This window comes from Natator depressus, chromosome 20 (genome assembly GCF_965152275.1).
Source record: "Natator depressus isolate rNatDep1 chromosome 20, rNatDep2.hap1, whole genome shotgun sequence".
Classification (NCBI taxonomy): Eukaryota; Metazoa; Chordata; order Testudines; family Cheloniidae; genus Natator; species Natator depressus.
Window position 1 is genome coordinate 17,185,170 of NC_134253.1, and position 22,978 is coordinate 17,208,147.

At 53.8% G+C, this 22,978-nt stretch overlaps 1 protein-coding gene across 1 annotated transcript in view; it reads left to right on the top strand.

Moving 5' to 3' along the window:
- The window catches only part of LOC141975306 (uncharacterized), a 189,798-nt gene that overhangs the window by 73,520 nt on the left and 93,300 nt on the right, over positions 1 to 22,978 (top strand).

Genomic DNA, 22,978 nt, shown 5'->3' on the forward strand with positions numbered 1-22,978 from the left:
ACTATGCTAATCGACTCCTTCTTTGCACCAAGCAGGGTATTTTTTTTTTACCCTTTAAGTGCAGTTGTCCTGTCAAAAGCAGCCTTACATAAAACACATGGGCGGGGGAACAAGAGAGATGATTAATTCCCAAGTTTTCCTCAGGTGTTAGGCCAGAAAATTCATGATGATATTATTTATATCGTTGTTACAACCAGGATCTCATGGTGCTAAGGGCTGTACAAACAGAGAACAAAAAGACAGTCCCTTCCCCAAAGAGCTTAGAATCCAAGTAAGAATCTGAAAGTCACGCTGGCTTGTGCATTGCCAAGAATTAGAGATTCTGCAGCTGGAACTCAGTTTGACTAATCTGGCTATACGCAAGCCAGCTCTCCCTCTCAGCTTTGCCGGCTTTGCAGTGCTAGCAGAAGTAGTTTGGTCAGTAAAGTAAGCAGAAAGATAACAAACAAATGCACATAAGTGGCAGGTCAGAGTAAAGGGAACTGTCTAATATCCTCGCTTTTCAAGCCAGAGCTAAACTTTAAAAATGTTCCAGTACTTACAGCAGCAGTGAAGCTTGCATTTTGCCTTGAAAACACCTCTTTTGGACTCCTTTTTAAGCAGACCGATTAGGTACAACCAGATGCTTAATCACCTCCCATGATTAAAAAGCCAGGCAGCCCAGGATATTGTACCAATTTCACAATAAAATCTGCTGGGTGCATGTGTCTAGGGAGTACAGGGTGTGTTGTCGGCAGCCCTCTGCTTTTTTTTTATGCTGAGGTGCATGGATGGGAAATTGGTACTTGAAAAATGACTGCTCATCAGCTTTTGCTACGGTCATCACTATGGGCTGGCTGGCTGTGGTATGGAATAGTCGACCATTTCCAGATGCTGGACAGTAGGTGTCCTGATTTCAGGTGGAGAGTCCACAGGTATCATTGGACAGGTACTGGAACATTTCACAGACAAAACCTGCAATCAGTCTTGTCGCTGTATGGGCAGGCCACCTTGGGATTGTGTGCACCTGTATCTGATTAGATTTTCTAGTATATTAATCTTGTGAGATGAGGTTTTCTAAGGAGGATACTTGGGTGAAAGGGGGAATGGCTTAGCTCAGTGCCTGAAGGTCACAGCATTGATAAACACACACTGGAGATGAGTTCAGATGTGTCTGTGTACATTTGGATTGGTTGAGAGTGAGCTAAAGCAGAAGGACTTACTCCAAGTCTGTGGTAACGACCCTTAACGTGCCCAAATAGAGCAGCTGGTCATATAAAGCTTTAGCCAGCTTTCTAGCCAAGGTGTGGTGAGGATCCAGTCTAGCAGGGCTTCCTGGAGACCTACAGAACGTACCTGTGCTTCATATTTGATCTTTCTTAATGAATCATTGCACTATGGGCTGATGCATGGCATCAGCCTTGTTCTGCTGGGTCGGCTCCCAAAGACACAGCAGTAAGGACGGTTGCTTGGTTTTCATTCCACTGAAGGTGTTGGAGCTCCAGCCAGACAGGCTGGGTCTATTTTTGGGAAGGAACTAATGCTGAGCTCTGGGCTCAGGTTGGGCACTAGTCCTGATCTTGCATGAGCACAACCAAAGGGGCAGGAATAAGAGCATCGTCACCATACACTGGGACTCTATATAGAGCAGTCAGACATCTGCTTCCCCCAGTTAAGGAGCTTTTCCTGCATGTTGCTTGTAAACAGAGAACAGTTTGTCTAATAAACTGCCCCCTTCTCTGTGTATATGAAAGGGCCCCTAAGCCCTTATCCAGGCCTCCAGTCCCATTCCCCTACTCCCTGGTGTGCTGACCAAGGAGCAAAACGCTAGCTCCCTGTGCTAGTACAGGAGTTGCTTGTGCTCTGGTGGTGGTAGCATGAGGAGTGCTGCGTCGCTGCTTTGGGGAGACCGCAAACTGCCTGGCTGTGAGCACGAGTGTGCAAGAACAGTCCAAGTGTCTGCGTTTCAACACAGTGATTGACTTTGGTGAGGGGGTAGCTTGTGGACCTAGACTGAGTCCAAAGCAGCTTGTCTGTTGCTTACAACTGGGGGATGATGTTAGAGCTGCTATTGTTGACTATCTAAAATGTCTTGCTTTTTAATCTAATTGCAGGAGCCGGTAACTGAAGACCAGAGAAGAGGCTGCTATTGAGTGCTCATCATCTGTTTCCTTTAGAAATGTGAGGTGCTGGTTAGGAGACTCAGACTTATAAATTCCCTCTGTGTTGGCTAAGCACTCGCAGCCCTAACCTTCCTGCAGAACTGTTCTTCACATATCGGCTGCTGTCCCAAAATTATCCCGACCAAGGTAATTAGACAGAATGCTGTTAACCCTTGATATCAGAGATCAAACCCTCAAAAACTAACTCCACACACGCTGATGCCAAGGAGCTAGCAGAGTTCAAACTGTCTGGATCAGCATGCTCTACAAGTTACCTCCTGTAGGGTGTTTGTGTAAATCATTGCTCAAGCCCTGCATGTCTTTGGATTTAAATGCGTTGCAGCTGTTTACCACTGCATGGTGCTGATGGTACGTCCCTCTCATAGGGATTGCTGTGCCAGGTCAGACCATTGCTCCATGTGAGCTCACACTGGGGGTAAGCTCTCGGTGGTACATCTCTCCCCGATGGGGAGTTAGGCACCTGAATGTTTGGTTCCCTCTGTTTCCCTCCAGAGACCTTGAATGTGTTTGTGTGTCCCAGGATCAGATCAGCTGTAGCTCTAAGGCCTGCCTGTTATGCGCACCCACCTAGATGTGAAAAAGGAGCTGCCATTCAGACTGTAGATGGTGTATGGGGGAGTCAAAGCAAAAAGTCTTAAAACAAAATATTCTCATTGCTGTTTAGATTAGGCCTAAAAGTTCATCTGTAAGAGAGCTGGGATGGGGGATTCTGCTGAAAAGTGGCTGCCTTATCAATAAAACAGTTGCACTGTGCCCTCCCACCGTGGCAGCCCTAACACCACACTTCACATATGTGATGCCCAGTGCATGCTGCTGCTTGAGCACCTCTGGCCTGGTGCCCCTCTCTAGTCTCGCTCAGACTCTCTTGGGCTGTGGGGACTTGCAAATGATTTTTGTACTCCGTCACAGGGAGTGCCATTTAGTTCTGAGTAGGGGCATGTGTGGGTGTCCTTGTGCTTCATGGAGAAGGTGAGGGAATGTTAATTGTTGTAAGAACAGGGCTGGGGTGGCAGGAACATTACGCATCCTGGAACATCCACCCAGTCTAACACCTGGTGTCACGTGATCTGGACAACATTAAAGCGTGAGAATATCCAGCCAGATCCTGGTCTGTAGCTCTGTCCCATCTGTGTCTGTCCAGCAGAGCAAAGGGAACAGAGGGCAGCCAGGAATTTCCCTGACATCATAACGAGTTTCATGCTACCTGCTCCCTTCTCCTGGGGCAGAGAAGTGCTGGAGTGGGCCTCCCTAAAGCAACATACACTCCAGCCATTCTTGGCCCAAAGAGCAGTCTCGGGAGAACTGTGGTAGTCAGCATAATTTCAAGTAGTCCTTAGCCTGCATTAATTACACTAGAAGATATTTCTATCCCCAGCTGGCTCCAGCATCTGCATGTCAGCCAGCATAGGATCTGGCCATCACATTCTAGTCAAACCTGTCTTGTCCTGTTCCCCTCCACCGCACAAAAGAGAAGATTTGATATTCTGAGTAAAGAGCAAAGGCCCCTCCGTGCTCTTAGCCGAGCATCACTGCTTGATCCTGTACAGGAAGAATAATCCTGCGCTTGACATCCGCTTGTCACCGTGGAAACAACTATAGGGCTGGCCCTTTGAGGGAGTGAAGTGTGTTTGGTCAGAAGGCAAGTGTAGCAAAATCCGCTTTTGCCACCCTGCCATTCTGACAAGAAATAAATATGTGCTCTGGTTAGTGAGCTCTTCATACACCCATTGTTGTATCCACGAGATACTCTCTTGGGAGGGATTTCAGTGTTCCACTCCTGGCAATGTGGTTTAGTAGGTCCCACTTGCAAACCTGATGAGAGCAATGTCTAAAAAGTTGTGATAACGGGTAATAGCACCTTCCCCTCCATTAGCAGCAGCTCTGTGATAAAACTTGTTGCGTAGTTTTTTTAAGTCTTTGCAACTTGAACATATTTCTCTTGAGGGCAGAGTTAAGTAGTCAACTTCTTAGCAGCAAAGCAAACTATACATCTTTAGTTTGGCCATTAAAACTAGTCTGTGGAGATCCCAGTGTATGCAGAATAACTCTCCCTAACAATTGTACATAGTGGCAGCATGTCACTAACCTCCGCACTCCAGATTGGCGCAGTCTGTAGCGCCTCCATAGAATACATTCTGCGTGTCCTGTTAGGTCAGCATGTTCACCTCCAGAGGACAGATGTCATGGGACTTCTTTTAGGCTAGCTATTCTGATTCATTGCCTCAAAGATTTGTGGAGGCAGGAAGGTGCACAGACCTCAGACACTGAGCGTGCCCATCAGCACCAGGGCAGGAACTGAAACAGCGTTGCGTGGAGCTACCTCTGGGATTTCCCAAAGGGCTTGGTGTTGGCCTTCAAGCTTGTCTACAGTGGGAAAGTTATTGAAATAGCTGTTCTGGATTAACTCCCTGTGTGGACATTTACTGCTGAATAAGAGTATCGTTTTCTAATTTAGTTTAAAACTTAATCCACCTCCAAAGTGGATTAAGCTAAATGAGAAAAAGGCACTCGTATTCTAGAACAGTATGTCTGCACGGGGCCTGAGACAGATGTCGCTATTCTGGGAGACTTCCGTGTGTAGAGACCCTGACTGCTCCTGGTGACGCTAGTGGAAGGCGCTGGCTTCAGTGGAGCAGTTAGGCCAAAGCTGCATGTTTCTCAAACTCCCACTCTCCAGGATTAAAGGGCAAGAAAATTCTCAGCTGGGTTTAGGGCAGAGTACCCCTTCCCCCACTGTGTGATCATGGAAATAATCCCCTGTTGTCAGTCAATGCTGTGTCTTGTCCCAGCCTGTCACCTGCAGCACTCATACTGACAAGCTCTGACCTTACCCTGCCTGCCCCACCTTAGTAGGGCGTTAACATAATGTACATGTGACCTTACAGCTAACTTGTTATCAGAAGCTGGGTTGAGTTTTGATCTAAAAGATCCATGCAATAAATAACCAACATACACACACACACCCCTCCCCCTTTCAAAGCATACCCAAAAGGGGTCTGGCAGTTTGGGGGAGCCTAACTGCAATAGAAGCAAGCTGTTTATAACCTTTTATCTAGTAGATTGCAGATAAGGTACTGCAACTGCAAGGGGACATCTTAGAGAAAAGGAAACCTACTCTGATGTCCCCTCTGCTCTGGCAGAGTTAGGCAAAGCGCTCCTGAACTCTGCACTCAGCTGCTCTTGTCTCTTGAGGTTACAAGCTCTCTGCTGCTCTAACACCCGCACATTTTTCATTTGTGGGTTTGGATTGTGAGGAATCAATCCTATTGATTCTTTTCAACCCTCTCTCCATGTTAGTTATCCTGGGTTAGTTAGGATTAGTTAGGACCCACCAAAGGCACTTGTACCTGAGCTGGAAACCAGGGCTATGCTGTCAGAGACTGCCCAGCACCATCTGCCTTGTGTAGAAATATAGCCCTTTTCCAAAATCGGAGCCAGATCTGGTGTTTGGAGAGTGCCTCCTGCAGAGAGAGACGGGGCCCAGTTCCTTGGTGCCCTTGCACTTGTGGTAGCATGTCGCAGCAGCTTTGCGGTGGTGGGAGTGACTGTCTCAAGGCACAGGACAGCAGTGAGCTGGGGCAGAATGTCTGTATGCAGGATAAATCAGTGGTGGTCTTCCTTACAAAAAAGCTTCACCTGACCACCCAGCAACTTGATGCTCCTCCAGGGTTAGAAACAAGGGGAAGTTTGAGAAGCCCGTTGGCAAAAGTTACTCTCTGGTTTCCTTTATTGAAAAAAAAAAAAAAAACAAGTGCGTTGAGCTAAAGTTTTATTTGTGGAAGTGTTCAGGATGGGCTGAAAACCTACAACTTGCTAGTCTGATTATGGGTACATAGGGCCATTAGCAACAGTGGTACTAGCTAATAGCCGCTGGGCCACCATTCCTGCGCTGGTTAGATGCACTTGTGAAAATGGGGTCCCACAACTTGGTAGCAGATTTTCAAGATTACCCAGGAGCGCCCCTGAAGAAGAATGGAGGCTACCGGGAAACCTGGCCAAACGCGCTCAAATCAGCATTGTGGAGGGAGCTGCTTTGGCTGCACTTAAGTGCTTTTGGGGACATCACTGTGCGTTTGTTTGCGCGTTGCACAGCGCCGTAATGTTACACTGCATAAAGCTAAAACAATGAGCCATGTAGAGAAAAGAGACACTGTTAAGAGTTTAGTTCATTTCTCAGGGGTGAAAATAACCTGAGTTTGAGCTTTTGTTTTGTTCCCCATGTTTTGGAAATGCTGTTCCTAAAAGCTGTCCATGGCTGTAATTTTGTTTGTATTTCAATAAAACCTGCTTTTTGGATTGCTCACACTGCCTTGTCATCTTACACCACTTTAGCAGGCCATTTTATTTCCTTTTCCTTTGTCTTCTGACAAAAATGAAGAGAAAAATAACCTGTTTATAGCATCTCTCTAATCCTATAAGCAGCCCTATCTGCTCTCAAGAATTCCATCGTCTCAGAATGGTAGATTACATTACCTCCAGCACCGACCGGTGAATTCTAGATTGTAGTGAGATTGGTGTGAATGAGCTGTGTATGCCTTTAACAAGGTGGTGCATTGAAGAATAAATCTGATTTTAAGGAGGCAATTGATCCAGTCTAGCAAGAGGAAAATGAGCCCCCACTAGTGGCAACCTAGAACAGCACAAATAGAGTTTAGGCTGTAGGTAACATTTCCAGTGCTTCAATTACTTAAGAGCCTTTGGCCTTGTTGGTGTGGGAAAATATTTTTTGGTTTAAGTGAATGGTTAAAATTCAGACTTTCTAGCTGCATGGGTCTGATGCTCGTGGACACTGAGTTCAGTATCCAAAGGGCCTTGGTTTGGTTTATATCAATTGAGGAAGGGGTTTAAGCTAAACCACCCCCAGTAACCCACTCTTCTACTGGAATAAGAGTGCCCCTGCAGGCGGGTTACACCACTGGCATCACTATTTCCAAACAGCTGCATTGACCTGAGTTCCAGTCATGCCCATCACTCATTTCTCAGTTTCCAATGCAAACAATATTAGGAAATACAAAATTAAGATTTCAACATAAATTCCATTGTCTCGTAAAACAGCAAGACTCCTAATTTATTCTGTCACAAAACCAACCCCACCCCCCCAGCCTTAGCTTGAACCAAATTACCAATTCTAATGAACGTAATGTTGAGTCTGAAGTGCACTAGCTACTGCATCTGTCAGTATCTTCCTCAGTTTGTATAACTTGTGGTAAAGTAATAACATAGACACTGACCTTACATGTCAACAAAATACCAATCACAATGACTAACCTAATCTTCAGCCTTGGCAGTCTGCAAAACATATCAGTCAGTTTCATGGGATTCCCTTGATAGCCAAGACCTAAATCCCATTTTCAAAAGTGAATGAGAAACTTGAGTCTAAGCTCATTGAAAATCAAAGGAGTTCACCATCCTAAGTCAGTTATTGAAAATATGAACCTGTTACCAGTTTAGTGTAAACAGAGATTGTTCCTTGAACACTTGTCTGTAATTCTTCACACTTTTCTTTTGGAAGCTATTTCTAAAATCTTTCATGAATGAAAGAAAAAATCCCCATAGTTTTGAAGCCTGTGACACACAATTTAAAACAGAAGGACATCATCAGCTAGGGGAAACTGTCAGAACTCTACATTGGAGCGATGGCAATCTATGCCAGCAGCCAGCTGTGGCCCAGAGCTAACAAAGAAGGTGACTTAAACCTGGTTGTATAAAGGCTTATCTAAATGTGCTTCTCTGTAGTCACCTGTGGTCCCATTGAATACATTAAATACATGTTTGCAGGACCCAGGCTTACAAGTCAGCCATGCATGTCACACGAGTTTGGCTTTCAGAAGCAGAGAACTTTTACGTTGGGATAGGTTTGTTCTGTTGCTGTTTGGTGCTGTGCCCTTAGAACTTGAGCTGAAGCGAGAGCTCACCGTTTGAATAGTCCCTAGGACAATTCCGCTTTGGGAAGGTTCTTTAAGAAAGTGTTAAGTTCCCTGGTGCTGCGGTGCATCAGCTCTGCTACCTTTGCTTTGATCACATTTTTTAGCTATCAGTTTAAAATAGTCTCAAAATTGTGTTTTGGGTACTGCAAAAGGAAACAAACACTTCAAGCACCTGCCAGAATTAATCCAGGTAAAAATGTCTGATTTGGGGAGGTGGGGGAATAAACTTTTAAATAACCCCTCCCAGGTCCCTGCAGAGCTGGGGTTCTCATAACGCGCGTGACTCCTTGTTTATCTTTGCTGCCTGTGACTACATTTTTTAAAGCACAAACGGCTCCAAGGCCTGCAGCTGTGCTTGTCAGACAGGAGTTTGAAATCCCCTTTATTTATGTGCGGAGCATTTAGAGCAGCCTGGAAGCTGAGCATCCATCCCACCAGGCTGGAGAAGCATCTCAAACACTGTTGACCCCTTTATGGCACCTTAAGAAGCAGCATATTTCTGTCAATAGCTTCAGCGAATTGTCTATTTCATGTTGGCTGTGAAATACAGACCGCCTGATGGAAACCTTATTTCAGAATGTCAATGCTGGGACTTTTGAAGGGCAGGCAGCCCTTGCAGCCCTTGCATTCACTCCTCTCACATGCGGCGGGCACCCCACGGGGCCGAGAGTTGCTTTTCTTTCTTTCCACGCTTTCCGAGGCGCTGTGTGGCTGGAAGGCTGCAATTGAGGCTTTGCCTGTGCAATCTCCTTCTGGGCTTTGCTTCCAGACTTGTTTAAGTCGGGTTCTTTGCAGACCTGCTTTTCTCAGCCTCATGTTTGTGTTTCAGCCTGAGAGGATAAAAGCATTTAGCCACTACCCACTCCACTGTGGAGTGAATAATCCCCATGAAGCCCTGCAGGCTGCAGGTGCGGGGAGGGTGGCAGGTATACTTCTTAATTGCAAAAATAAAGCATCGACCCAACTGTTAATTTGGCATTTTATCTGTAACCAGCGAGCGCTGGGGCAGGCCTGTTCCTGAGGTAAGCTGCAGCTGATGGGGGAAGGGCAAGCTAGAGGCCTTATCCTGTTACTGCGGATACGACGAGCCGGGGGGGAACAGATTAAACTCTGGGGTGGATGTTGCCCAGTGAGCTGAGCCAAGGTCGGATTCCAAGGCGGGGTGGCTGGCTGGAGTCACTAGGTTTGGGGATGGCAGGATGAGTTTTAGAGTGCCTGGTTTGTTTCTGGGTCCCTGGGGGACTCCCCATTCGCTTTGGCTTGGGAGGGTGGCGAGGTGGCAATTGCCCCTCAAGATGCTGTCCTGGTAGGCATGGCCCTGTGGCATTGTGGGAGACAGGACAGGAGTGACCTCTGGAGGGAGGGTTTGAGTCCGCCCCTTACACCAGCAACCCCTCCCCAGCCACAGCAGAGTGCAGCCCACCCTGTGGGCGTGAGGGGGAGCTGGGATCTGCGTGCCCCTGCGCAGCAGCCTCCCTCAGGGCAAAGCACCCCTGGCTCCTGACGAAATGGCCTGGCTCCTCAGCCTCAGGCACTGTGCAGCCTGTCCCACCCCAGCCCTTGAACACCAGCCCTGGCTATTGGCCATGGTCCTTGCCCCAAGGACAGCACAGTCTGGCATGGCCAGGAGAGGGGGGAGGGGAGAAGAGGAAGAGCCCCCTGCTCTTCCTCCCCCCTCCCAGTCTCAGGGCTAGTCTACACTGGCACTGCTGTGGCAGCGCTTTAACGAGGCTTGTGTGGTCAGGGTACAGCGCTGGGGCTCCCAGCGCTCTAAAAAAACCCACCTCCACGAGGGGAATAGCTCCCAGCCTGGGGCCTTGTCTACACGGGCACTTTGCAGCGCTGAAACTTGCTGTGCTCAGGGGGGTGTTTTTTCACACCCCTGAGTGAGCAAGTTGCCGCGCTGTAAAGTGCCCGTGTAGACCAGCCCTCACCCTCTTCTGCCGAGCAGCAGGGCCCCACGCCGGCTGAGCCTTTCTGGAAACCAGGAGGATGGTGGCGTAGTTCATCTTAACCTCTGAGGATGGGACAAGAAGCCATGGGCTTAAATTGCAGCAAGGGAGGTTTAGGTTGGACGTTAGGAAAAACTTCCTACCTGTCAGGGTGGTGAAGCACTGGAATAAAGTGCCGAGGGAGGTGGTGGAATCTCCATCACTGGGGATTTTTAAGAGCAGGTTGGACAAACCCCTGTCAGGGATGGTCTAGATAATACTTAGTCCTGCCTTGAGAAAGAAAAGAGACTCAAACATTTTGCCTCCAAAAAAGGCTACAATAAGTTATAATGCCATTTGTTTTGCGGAATCACTCTGTTTTAATATAAACACTTGTTTTGATTTTGTTCTTGTGTTTCATCAAAAAAATTTCATCTTGAAAATAAATGCTTAAGCCAGGGCCTCTGTAAAACAAACCGGGCTCCTGGGGCAGCAGATGGCACTGGAGAGCTGGTATAGGGAATCCCTTTGTCAAGTCTCCCTTGCCTTCTTCACGGGTGGGAGGGCAGGTGGTCAAGTGGTTAGAGCAGAGGGACAGCGAATCAGGTCTCCAGGACTGTGTTCCCAACTCTGGGGTGGAAGTGGGGTCTAGTGATTACAGCAGGAAGGGGGAGGGGCTGAGAGCCAGGACTCCTGGGTTCTATTTCCTGGCTCTGTTGCCTGGGGAGGTGAACACGGCTTCCCACATCAATAACAACATGGCTCTACAGAGTGCACTGAGCACCCCACCACCAGCACCATGCTGGGACGGGTGCCCGAGGGATTGTCTGCCAGGCTCAGGGGGGCTCCATTCCCCAGTGCCCCACCACCACCAGAACCTGCATTTCCAGGTGCCAGGCATGCCTGGAAACCTAACTCTCCCTGGGCCAGGAGCCTCGGAAACTGCCAGCAAGTGATGGCACCCAGGCCAGCTGGGAGAGGCTGGAAAAACTGGCTGACTCAGAGAGGAGATGGATGAAATGGGACCTGCACTGACCCAGCCCCTACCTTGTTCTGCCCCCACCGCCATCCTGCTTTGGCAGGGCAGCACAGGGAATGGGGCTGGCAGTGCAAGGGGACAGCAGTGGGTTGGGGGTAGCAGTAGCAGCGAGGAGGGGCTGCAGTGCAGCAGTGACTCCGGGACCAGCCCACGTCCTGGGCTGGCTCCCGATGGGGGTGGATCTAAGGAGTTCTCTCCAGGCTGCAGGCCATGGGGCTGGGCATCCTGCTGGAGAGGGAGAGGGGGGTTCCCTTGGCATCGCTCAGGGTCTCTCCCAGCCCTGCAGGTCTGGGCCATTGTTAGGCAGGCAGCCCAGGGGACCCGCTCCCAGTGGCTGGGCTTTGGTGAAGCATGTAGGAGGGCAGGGCTGGGGGCTTTCTCTGGGGCAGAGCAGTCACATAAACACCTGCCCCAGGGGATGCTTGGAGGCTGCTATCTCATCGGGGGAGTGGGAAGGGGCTGTCCCTGCCCCAGTGCCCTGGAGCTGCTAGTCACTACAGCTATTACTGATCCCCTAGAGATGAGGTGGGAGCCCATCCCCCACAAGCTGCAGACTTAACTAAAAACTGCTTAAGAAGTGCTCCTGTCTCCAGCACTCAGATACCCAGCTCCCAATGGGGTCCAAACCCCAAATAAATCTGTTTTACCCTATATAAAGCTTATACAGGGTAAACTCATAAATTGTTCGCCCTCTATAACACTGATAGAGAGATACGCACAGCTCTTTGCCCCCCAGGTATGAATACTTACTCTGGGTTAATAAGTAAAAAGTGATTCTATTAAATAAAAAAAGTAGGATTTAAGTGGTTCCAAGTAATAACAGGCAGAACAAAGTAAATTCCCAAGCAAAATAAAATGAAACACACAAGTCTAAGCCTAATACAGTAGAAAACTGAATATAGATAAAATCTCACCCTCAGAGATGTTTCAATAAGCTTCTTTCACAGACTGGACGCCTTCCTAGTCTGGGCACAATCCTTTCCCCTGGTACAGCCCTTGTTCCAGCTCAGGTGGTAGCTAGGGGATTTCTCATGACTGCAGCCCCCTTTGTTCTGTTCCACCCCCTTATACATCTTTTGCACAAGGCAGGAATCCTCTGTCCCTTTCTGGGTTTCTAAATGGAAAAGCACCAGGTTAAAGATGGATTCCAGTTCAGGTGACATGATCACATGTCACTGTAAGACTTCATTACCCACTTGCTAGCACACGTATACAGGAAGACTTACAAGTAAACAGAGCCATTTACAACCAATTGTCCTGGTTAATGGGAGCCATCAAGATTCCAAGCCACCATTAATGGCCCACACTTTGCGTAATTACAAATAGGACCTCAGAGTTATATTTCATATTTCTAGTTTCAGATACAAGAGTGATACATTTATACACATTGGATGAACACACACGGTAGATTATAAGCTTTGTAATGATACCTTACAAGAGACCTTTTGCATGAAGCATATTCCAGTTACATCATATTCACGCTCATTCGCATATTTTCATAACATCATATGAGTGCACCGTCACAGTTAGCAAATGGTGGAAGGGGCCAGGTGCGGTAGAGTGGCCTGTTAACATAGGACAAAAAGGGGGGCTAGTGGTTAAGGCTCAATTCCTAACGGCTAGACACTGAAAATCATGGGCTGAACAGACACTGGCTCTCCGACTTATTACAACCACCTGTAACCCACCAGCCCCCTTGTTCTCCTGCCCCTGCAGCGATGTTAACGCACCACCACACCTCACAGGTCACTTACAACATGTGCTGACTCCTTACGCTGAGCAATCTGTGCACTTGCCCCTTGCTGTGAGCTGGGAGAACTTCACACCCGAAGAAGGGCTTGGTGTGGCTCTGAAGCTCTCTCTCTCCAGCAGAAGTTGGTCCAATGAAAGAGATCCCCCCTGCCCCTTTTCTGTATGCTGGGCCCCACTTGGCTACAGCTACACTGCCAACACTAAGACCCCCGGGCATAGACAGCTGCCCCTTGCCCACTGGCTGTCTGTGAGGGCGCCATGGGGGGAGAGGTAGTCTCCTCCCACCCATTGGGTTCCACTGCACCATGCACCTATCTGGCCTGGACTGGGGACATCAGCTGTAAGTTCAGCCCTGTGCTTCCCCAGCCAAGCTGGTTGCAGCACCATGGAGGCAGGTAGCTTGGTACTGCCAACCCAGTCACCTCTACTGCCCACCTCATTCTTCCACACGAGCCCACAGCACCAACTGCCTACAAGACAATCCTTGAGCAACACCGTGAAGACAACCTCTCTCCTCGACTACAACCCCCAGCTTTGTAGCTCCACTACAGCCGAGCATCCCTCCCAGCTCAGCCCAGCCCAACCCTCTGTCACCCCCCCACCATCCCTCCCAGCCCGACCCTCCATCACCCTCCCAGCATCCTCCCAGCTCAGCCCAGCCCGACCCTCCATCACCCTCCCAGCATCCTCCCAGCTCAGCCCAGCCCGACCCTCCATCACCCTCCCAGCATCCTCCCAGCTCAGCCCAGCCCGACCCTCCATCACCCTCCCAGCATCCTCCCAGCTCAGCCCAGCCCGACCCTCCATCACCCTCCCAGCATCCTCCCAGCTCAGCCCAGCCCAACCCTCCATCACCCTCCCAGCATCCTCCCAGCTCAGCCCAGCCCGACCCTCCATCACCCTCCCAGCATCCTCCCAGCTCAGCCCAGCCCGACCCTCCATCACCCTCCCAGCATCCTCCCAGCTCAGCCCAGCCCGACCCTCCATCACCCTCCCAGCATCCTCCCAGCTCAGCCCAGCCCGACCCTCCATCACCCTCCCAGCATCCTCCCAGCTCAGCCCAGCCCGACCCTCCATCACCCTCCCAGCATCCTCCCAGCTCAGCCCAGCCCAACCCTCCATCACCCTCCCAGCATCCTCCCAGCTCAGCCCAGCCCGACCCTCCATCACCCTCCCAGCATCCTCCCAGCTCAGCCCAGCCCGACCCTCCATCACCCTCCCAGCATCCTCCCAGCTCAGCCCAGCCCGACCCTCCAACACCCCCCAACCATCCCGACCCTCCATCACCCTCCCAGCATCCTCCCAGCTCAGCCCAGCCCGACCCTCCATCACCCTCCAACCATCCCTCCCAGCTCAGCCCAGCCCGACCCTCCATCACCCTCCAACCATCCCTCCCAGCTCAGCCCAGCCCAACCCTCCATCACCCTCCCAGCATCCTCCCAGCTCAGCCCAGCCCAACCCTCCATCACCCTCCCAGCATCCTCCCAGCTCAGCCCAGCCCGACCCTCCATCACCCTCCCAGCATCCTCCCAGCTCAGCCCAGCCCGACCCTCCATCACCCTCCCAGCATCCTCCCAGCTCAGCCCAGCCCGACCCTCCATTACCCCCCAGCATCCTCCCAGCTCAGCCCAGCCCGACCCTCCAACACCCCCCAACCATCCCTCCCAGCCCGACCCTCCATCACCCTCCCAGCATCCTCCCAGCTCAGCCCAGCCCGACCCTCCATCACCCCCCAACCATCCCTCCCAGCCTCACCCTCCATCACCCTCCCGGCATCCTCCCAGCTCAGCCCAGGCTGACCCCCTGTAGCCCCCGCAGCATCCCTCCCAGGCTGACCCCTCCACAGCCTGCCTACAAGCCCCACTCACAGGGCATCTGAATGCAGGAGGTGGCTTGAGAGCAGAGAGGTGCCTCCCCACTGGCACAGGCGCTGATCCCCCCAGGGGCTGATCCCCCCAGGGGCTGATCCCCCCAGCCCAGTGCCCCTGGGGCCGAGGTGTCACTCAAAGCTGAGCAAAGTGCCAGGCCCAGATTCAGATTGTGCCTCCCCTGACCCAAACAGCTTCCCAGGGGGAAGGGCAGAGGGGCGACCCTGCCCCAGTGGAGAGTGACCCCGTTCCCCACAATCTGCTATCATGGCCACAGGCCGCGGCTCCTTCTCCCCATGGCTGTGGCTCTGCCCTTCTCGCCGTGACCCCGGGGCTCCCTGCTAACGCAGGGTCCTGGGGTGTCTGTCGTAGGAAAGGGGCACACAGGCCTTTCTGCGCCGGCAGTTTCAGGCCTCAGTAGCCCAGAGCCCAGTGGCGCTGGTGCCCCAGCACAGACAGGCAGAGCTGCCCCAAGTTGCAGCTGGCACTGGGCCACGCCCCGCCGGCTGCAAAGGGCAGGTCCCCGCGGCACAGCTAGCTCAGCTGTGCACCAGGGAGTGGGCGGGTTGTTTTCCTGCACGGTGATGCCAGGGCGGTGCGTTGAACTGGATAAAACCCACAGCGACAACAGTCAGCTTGTGGGCTCTGGGGAGGAAGGCAGAGGTGGCTCTTTGAGCCCTGCTGTAGGGCGCACCCAAACCCAGCACCACTCCCATCCTGCCAGCTCTGGGTAAGGTGGCCCCCATACCTCCAGTGCCTGGGCCCCTCAGGGGCTTCAGTGCCTTTATCCTCACAACCCTCCCCCAACTGCAGGGCCACTACCCTCATCATGTGAGGGAAACTGGGGCACGGGAAACTAAGGGCTGGATTTAGGCACCAAAGTCCCACTGAACCCCAGCAGTTAGGCACCTACATACCTGTGGAAGCCTGGCCTGAAGGGCAGTGCAAGGGCACGGCTCCCCAGGGCCTGCACAGAGCTCAGCAGGGACAAGTTTCTCCCTGCCCCGTGGACTCACCAGCAAAGCTTTGGGGCAGGCTCTTGTATCTGCACTGGCCAGGTGAGCCCCATGGCTCCCTGATGGGGCAGGACCCCTGTGCAGCCAGCAGGAGGCAGTGCAGCACCTGAGGGCTGCACGTGGCTCTGTGGGCAGGGCCTGTGCGCTGCACGGGGGAACAATCCCCTCTGCAGCCAGCCAGAGCAGCCAGCGGCCTGGGCAGGGGGGATTCTGCACCCCTGGGGGCGGAGGGGCAGCTCATGGAGGGGGGGTAATCCGGGGGAAGGGGGGGGCTCTGGAGCCATGTTTGGCCCAGACAATGCCTCAGTAAGGAGATGAACTTGAGGGTTCCCCAGGCTAAACCGAGCCCTGCCATAGCTGTACCCTGTGACCCCCCCCTGCAGATGGGGCTGGCTGGTGCAGAGGGGCTGATCTCTCCTGGAGGGTGACACAGCATCAGTGATCTCCAGCGGCTGCCTCTCAGGGCCCCAGCACGGTGCCTGCTGCTCCCATCCTGGCCAGCTCCTGACGGCTGTCACAGGGTGAATCACGCCCTGAGCCTGCAGCCAGTGGAAGTGACTCTGAGGAAACAGAACAGCGGCCTCCAGCTTCCGGCCCATCAGCTCCCCACTCCCCCAGGCCACGTGTCCCACGTCCAGGCTGCCACATGCCCCATGGCCACGCTGCCCATGCTGGCGTCAAGGGGTCAACCCGCCCCACCAGGTCTGTCCCCCCAGCCCCAGCCAGCCCCGACAGGCAGGGTGCAGGGGCATGGCACTCTTTGGCCTGAGACCCGAGCTAACCCTGTGGAGGGCCAGAGCTCAGGCCTGGTGCCATTCAGCCGCCTGGGCTGGCTCTAAGCGCGTTCACTAGCCCGTGCCTCAGTTTCCCCTGTTGTTAAATGGGGGTGACAATCCTGACTCCAGTCCTGTGTGAGAAGGACTGTTATGCACACAATACTTCGTTACTCACACACTCTAGGGGCACCAACCCGTACCCAGTTCCTAGGGCTCAGGCGTAACCTCACGCTCTAGGGCATCCACCATTACCCTTCCGTGGCCCCAGGGCGTAACCTCACACTCTGCAGGTTTGTGGGGTCTTTTACCAGTGAAAGAGCCTTACACAGGAATACCCTTAACCTCTATTTATTGACAGTCACCAAAACAGAATGCACCCGCTCCGCATACAATGCTCACCACTCACTACTCCCAATAAGGCAGCTGACCTTTTCTTGATTGCCAGCCAGGGTCAGGTCATCTGGGGGACTCCAGCTTCCACACGGTGTGATTGGCGGGTGTTGAGGTCTGGCAGCTCCGACCTTGGGGCTGTGTCCTGGAGTTGGTTCCAAAGAACTTCCTTTTGGACCCACCTTTATGTAGTGAAACTTGAGTCTTGCTTAGCTCGACCTTAAACATCATTTTACTAAAATATTACAAAACAATTTTCTAATTAATCCTAGCACATTGCAAAACAATTCTTTAACCAGTCATACCCCAGCACCTTAACTGATTGACACCATCGCTCGCTCTCCCCCACTCTTACTCACTTTCACCATGCCGGGGCAGAGGGTTGGGGGGCGGGGGTTAGGGCTGCTGTTGGGGGTGCGGCCTTTGGGGTGGGACTGGGGATGAGGGGTTCAGGGGCTCTGGGCTGGGGCCAAGGGGTTCAGAGGACGGGACGGGGCTCAGAGCTAGGGCAGGGGGTTGGTGTGCGGGGTGTGTGCGCGCGGGCAGTGCTTACCTCAGGCAGCTCCTGGAAGTGGCCGGCATGTTCCTGCGGCTCCTAGATGGAAGTGTGGCCAGGCAGCTCTACAGACTGTCCCCAGCTGCAGGATCTGCCCCCACCGCTCCCATTGGCCACCGTTCCTGGCCAATGGGAGCTATGGAGCTGATGCTCAGGGTGGGGGCAGTGCACAGAGACCCCTTGGCTGCCCCTGTGCCTAGGAGCCGGACATGCTGGCCGCTTCCCAAGATCCACACGGAGCCAGGGCAGGTAGGGAGCCTGCCTTAGCCCTGCTGTGCTGCTGACCGGACTTTTAGTGGCCCAGTCAGCAGTGCTGACCGGTGCCGCCAGGGTCCCTTTTCGACCGGGAGTTCAGGTTGCAAACCGGACACCTGGCAACCCTAGTTCTGTCCCGGCTCTGGGAGGGGAGCAGGGTCTGGGGGTTACAGCACGGAGGCTGGGCATCAGGACTCCTGGGTTCTCTCACCAGCTCTGCCGTCCCCCAGCTGACTCACTCAGCTTCCAGGGGGCAAGGGCCTCTGAGGTGTGGCCCAGAAGACACAGAGGTGAGCTGGTCTCAGCCCAGTTCCCCGCAGCACAGGGCTGACAGCGCAGACATCCCCCACCCCCAGCAGAGCCAGAGGGCACAGAAATGCAGCCAGAGCACAGCTCCGAGCTTCTCCCTCGCCCTGGCACCTGGCGCCCCTGCGCCAGCTGGGGCACTCACTGGCTCCTCTTGCAGCTTGTTCAATGGCCTGGTCACCTGGCGGGTGGGGGGTCCTCGATAGGGATGCAGTACACAGGGGTCGGGGGGAATGATTCACTGACTGACATGGAACAACTGACCCACACGCCTCCTCCCTGCACCCACCCCACTGATCCACTGCACTGACCCACACGCTTCCTCCTCCTTGACCCACATGCTTCCTCCCTGCGCCCATCACACTGACCAACGCACCTCCTCCTCCCTGCCCCACCCTACTGACCCACACGCCTCCTTGCCCCAACCACAGCCCCACTCCCCCCTTACTCTTCATGCCCCCCACCCACAACCGCAGTTCCACCCCCTCCTCACCCCTCATTTCCCCCACCCCACCTCCTTACCCCCTGCCCCCATCGCACTGCCTCACCCTGCCCCCCCCCCCACTTCTTCCAGTTTCTCAAGTCAGGTTAAAATGAAAAGCATATGGTGGAAAAAGGGAGGTCGCTGACGGGTGTGACTCCCTGGAGCTGGGGGGACAGGCCTGGGGTAGGGGGCTGATGCAGGGGGCAGACAGAGAAGGCAAACGGGACTCTTTACTGAGCTGTTCCCAGGACCTTCTGGGGGCGCTTCAGGCTGGACACTTCAGGAGGGAGCTGCTGGTGCTAGGAGGGGCCTTTGTTTTGGGGGTTGAGGCTGGTGAAAGGTGCTGGGGTTGCAGCCTGTTCAAACTAGGGGCTGCAGCTGTCCTGCTGCATCCCCTTTGCCAGCCCACCCAGCGAGTGCCAAGGGGGTGGATGTTTGTCTCAGCACAGGTCTGGGAGCCAGGAGCACCGAACACTGGCTCAGGCACCCACTGGGCCAGCCCCTCACCTGCTCTGTGCCTCAGTTTCCCCCTCTGTGAAACGGGGGTGATGACACCCATCACATGGGGGAGCCATGTGCTAAGCATCATCTGGGTGGCCCAGCTACATCGGCCTAGCGGGCAGTAGCCTGGGAGTCAGGACACCTGGGTTCTATGCCTGGCTCTGACCTGCTGCTGGGGGAGAGGGCCGAGGGGTTTGTAGTGTTGGAGGGGTCTCCAGGCTGGGGAAGGGGGTGAGGGCTCCGGCTGTGGGGGGTATGTGGGCTCTGGGGTGGGGCTGGCGATGAGGGGTTTGTGGTGCAGGCAGGGTCTATGGGCTGGGGCCAAAGCGTTTGAAGTGCTGGACTGGGCTCAGGGATGGGGCAGGGGGAAATGTTGGATAAAAAGGGAAATGTTCCTGGGAAATGTTGGATAAAAAGCCTCACCAATTTGCATAGGTGACCACAGACCCAAACCCTTGGATCTGAGAACAATGAAAAAGCATTCAGTTTTCTTACAAGAAGACTTTTAATAAAAATAGAAGTAATTAGAAATAAGAAATCCCCCCTGTAAAATCAGGATGGTAGATACCTTACAGGGTAATTAGATTCAAAACATAGAGAACCCCTCTAGGCAAAACCTTAAGTTACAAAAAAGATACACAGACAGAAATAGTTATTCTATTCAGCACAATTCTTTTCTCAGCCATTTAAAGAAATCATAATCTAACACGTACCTAGCTAGATTACTTACTAAAAGTTCTAAGACTCCATTCCTGGTCTATCCCCGGCAAAGACAGAATATAGACAGACACACAGACCCTTTGTTTCTCTCCCTCCTCCCAGCTTTTGAAAGTATCTTGTCTCCTCATTGGTCATTTTGGTCAGGTGCCAGCGAGGATACCTGTAGCTTCTTAACCCTTTACAGGTGAGAGGAGCTTTCCCCTGGCCAGGAGGGATTTCAAAGGGGTTTACCCTTCCCTTTATTTTTATGACACCAGGGCTGGCTTTGATGCAGCAGCCTGGGGACGGTGCCCCATCCTAGCTGGGCAGGGCTCATGCCCTCCTTGCCTGGCCAATCCCATCGGGCTCCCCTTGAATATGTCCAGGATGCGATGGCTGCAGCCCTGCAGCCGCTGTACAGCCATGGGCACAGTAGGCCTGTGTGTGGGTGTTCGTCTGGCTCCAGGGCTGGGGAGGGAGGAGGAGACCCGGGAAAGAGCAGCAGCAAGACGTTCGCTGAGTAGACAGGACTGGGCTGGCAGCTCCAGGCGCGCTCCCAGCTCCGCGGAGAGGGACGTCAAGGCTGGCTGGACTGGGTCTGCGCTTCCCTCCGAGCCAGGCTCCGGGCAAAGCGTTGGTGACTGGGAGACCCAGCGTGTGTGTGATTACCCCAAACCTTCCTGCAGGCGCCGGGGGACCGGGTGGCACCTGGAAAGACCGTGGAGGTGTTTCCTTTGGGCCAGCTCCAGCCTGGCCAGGCTCCAAGCTCAGCGCTCCCCTGCCAGCCTCGTGAAGGGTCCTGGAGGAGCCAGAACACAGGGCAGGGGAGGAGAACGTAACCCTGCCGTGGGGCAGGGGCTGCTTTGCAGCCGAGGGCGGTGGGGGGCTGCGTGGGTGCTCCCGCATGGGCACTGCTGCCTGCCAGGGGACGGACGGCTGGGCCCGCACAAGGGGGCCTGTGTTTATACCTGGTGCAGACGCAAGCGTTAGCGCCGCACAGCATCTCGTGAGGATCTGACGGGCTCCATCCCCAGCTGCGCCCTGACGTGGCCCAGCTCTGTGCCTCAGTTTCCCCCTCTGTAGAACGGGAGGATAGCGACACCAACCCTCCGGCTGTCCCGCTGCAGGACTGGGCCCTTGGTGGCATGGTTCTGGAGGATAGATCCATGCAGCCAGGGAAGGCTGGCATCAAGCTGTCTGTGTTTTCAAAGGCCCTCCAGCTCCCTCCCCTCCCCCTGCACTCTGGTGTGGATTACAGGGATCCCGGGGCGGTTGTTGATTGGGAACGCTTCCCAGCCACTGCTCCAGGCCCAGAACACGGTGTGTTCGCTATCAAACCTCGCACTATATCTGTTAGCCTTTTACAAGGCCAAGACGAGAGCTGGGGACGCAGCCAGGGCTGGAGCTCTTCTCCATGTTCCTTTCCCGGTGTGCCAACCAGACGGCTGCACCGTGCCGCAGCCAGCAAGTTCCTTTCCCTTAACGCTCAGTGGAAACCCTTCCTGCTGCCCCTTGCCAGCCACGCCAGCGTCACACCCACAGACCCTGGTCGTCGGTGGGTGGGGATCCAACCTGGGGCCTCTGGAGCTTAGTGCATGAGCCTCTATTGCATGAGCTAAAAGCCCCCTGGCTGGTAGTGACGGCTGCAGAGCAGACTCATCTTCTCTCTCTCTCGAATGGTCTTGGTGCCACTCGATGGGACACAACACCACACCCAGAAGGCGCGTGGGTTACATCAGCTGGCGGAAGAGTAACTTCATATCGAGCTTCAGATCCCCATCTTGGGCTTTGATTGATTGGGGAGGGGAGTCCCCAGGCATGCTGGGGTGGCTGGGAGGAAATCGAAAGGAGCTGTTTGTGCTGAATTGCTCCCCCCCCGTCACCCCACATTCTCCATCACAAACCCCGGGGCAGCAGCAGCTTCCAGTACACTGGGCTCCCCACAGCTCCCATCGGGGCAGACCTCGGCTGGGGCAGTTTGTCCCAGCCCTGTTCAGGGGCACAGCACATTCTCCAGCCCCGTTCCTGGAGCCGTGGTCACTGACACGAGCAGTGGATCTGCCCCAGTGACTTCAGTGCAGCTGTGGGACTCAGTGCTGCAGAACAGGAGGCCCTAGGTCACTAGCAGCTGAAGCGCCAGAATGAGAACCCTGGGCCCTAAAGCCGCCCTGTATGACGTCCCCAACCGCTGTCCAGAAGAGAGCGCTTGCCCTGGCTCTGGGACTAGGGCTTTTAATCCGCTCCGGGTGGCTCCGTTCCCCAGTGGCGCAGGCTCGTTCCTACCAGAGGGGTTTATTGCAGTCTCTGTTTGCCTCCCGTTAACAGCAGGCGGGAGGGAGGGAGAAGCTAGGAATTGCACACCCGCCCCGCAAGGCAGGTCAGTCTTTCCCAGAGGCTTGGGGAGTGGCTCTGCTTTCACTTTGGCCTGTTCGCTCCATCTGACGCTGTTGTGGGCCGGATGTAAACCAAGCTGGCTGGGTTTCAGCCCAACACTCATTGCAGGGCCTCTTGGCGAGGCACCAAGTCCCAGGGTTAAACAGGGCGCCCTGGGGCTCCCAGCTCCCTGCACAAACAGCAAAATCTCATACCTAGTGTGACGAAGTGGGACTGTTCTTAATGTTTCCTCTGAATAGTGTGGGGGTGCCTCGGTTTCCCCTAGGCAGTTCTTAAGGATCTAGGTGGTGGGGTAAGGGTGTATGATCATTGCAGATCCCTAGAGGGCAGGTGTGTGCAGGAGTCTGGACACAGAGAATGGCCGACACCCTGTTTCCTGGCAACTGATGGCCTGGGCCCTTCCCCCCTGCAAGGTGAGAGCTAAAGGGTTGGAGAACAAAGGAATCAGGTGCCCTCCTGGCCGGGGAAAGGGACAAAGCCCAGAGGAGGAGGGGCTGGAGGGAGTTTCAGTTTGGGGCTGGCTGGGACATGGAGTGAAGGGCAGAAGTGGTTGTCTGGCTCACTGCCCCCCAAAATGGACCCCCCGCAGCTGAAGGGTCCGGTTCTCTGCACCTACAAGCTCTGTATTAGACCATGTTCCTGTCGTCTAATAAACCTTCTGTTTTACTGCGGGAAGCAGCGCGGGGCAAGGGATGTGCTGGCCACGGCTTCCTGCAGCCCCCGTTGGCCTGCAGTGGGGAACCGTGGCCAGTGGGATCCGCGATCGGCCAAACCTGCGGACGCGGCAGGTAAAAAAACTGGCCCGGCCCGCCACGGGGCTTACTCTGGGGGGCTGCGTGCCAAACGTTGCCGACCCCGGTGCTACAGCAATCTCCCGTACAGCAATGGCTGTTACAAGACAGCGTAATTTAGAACAACCCAG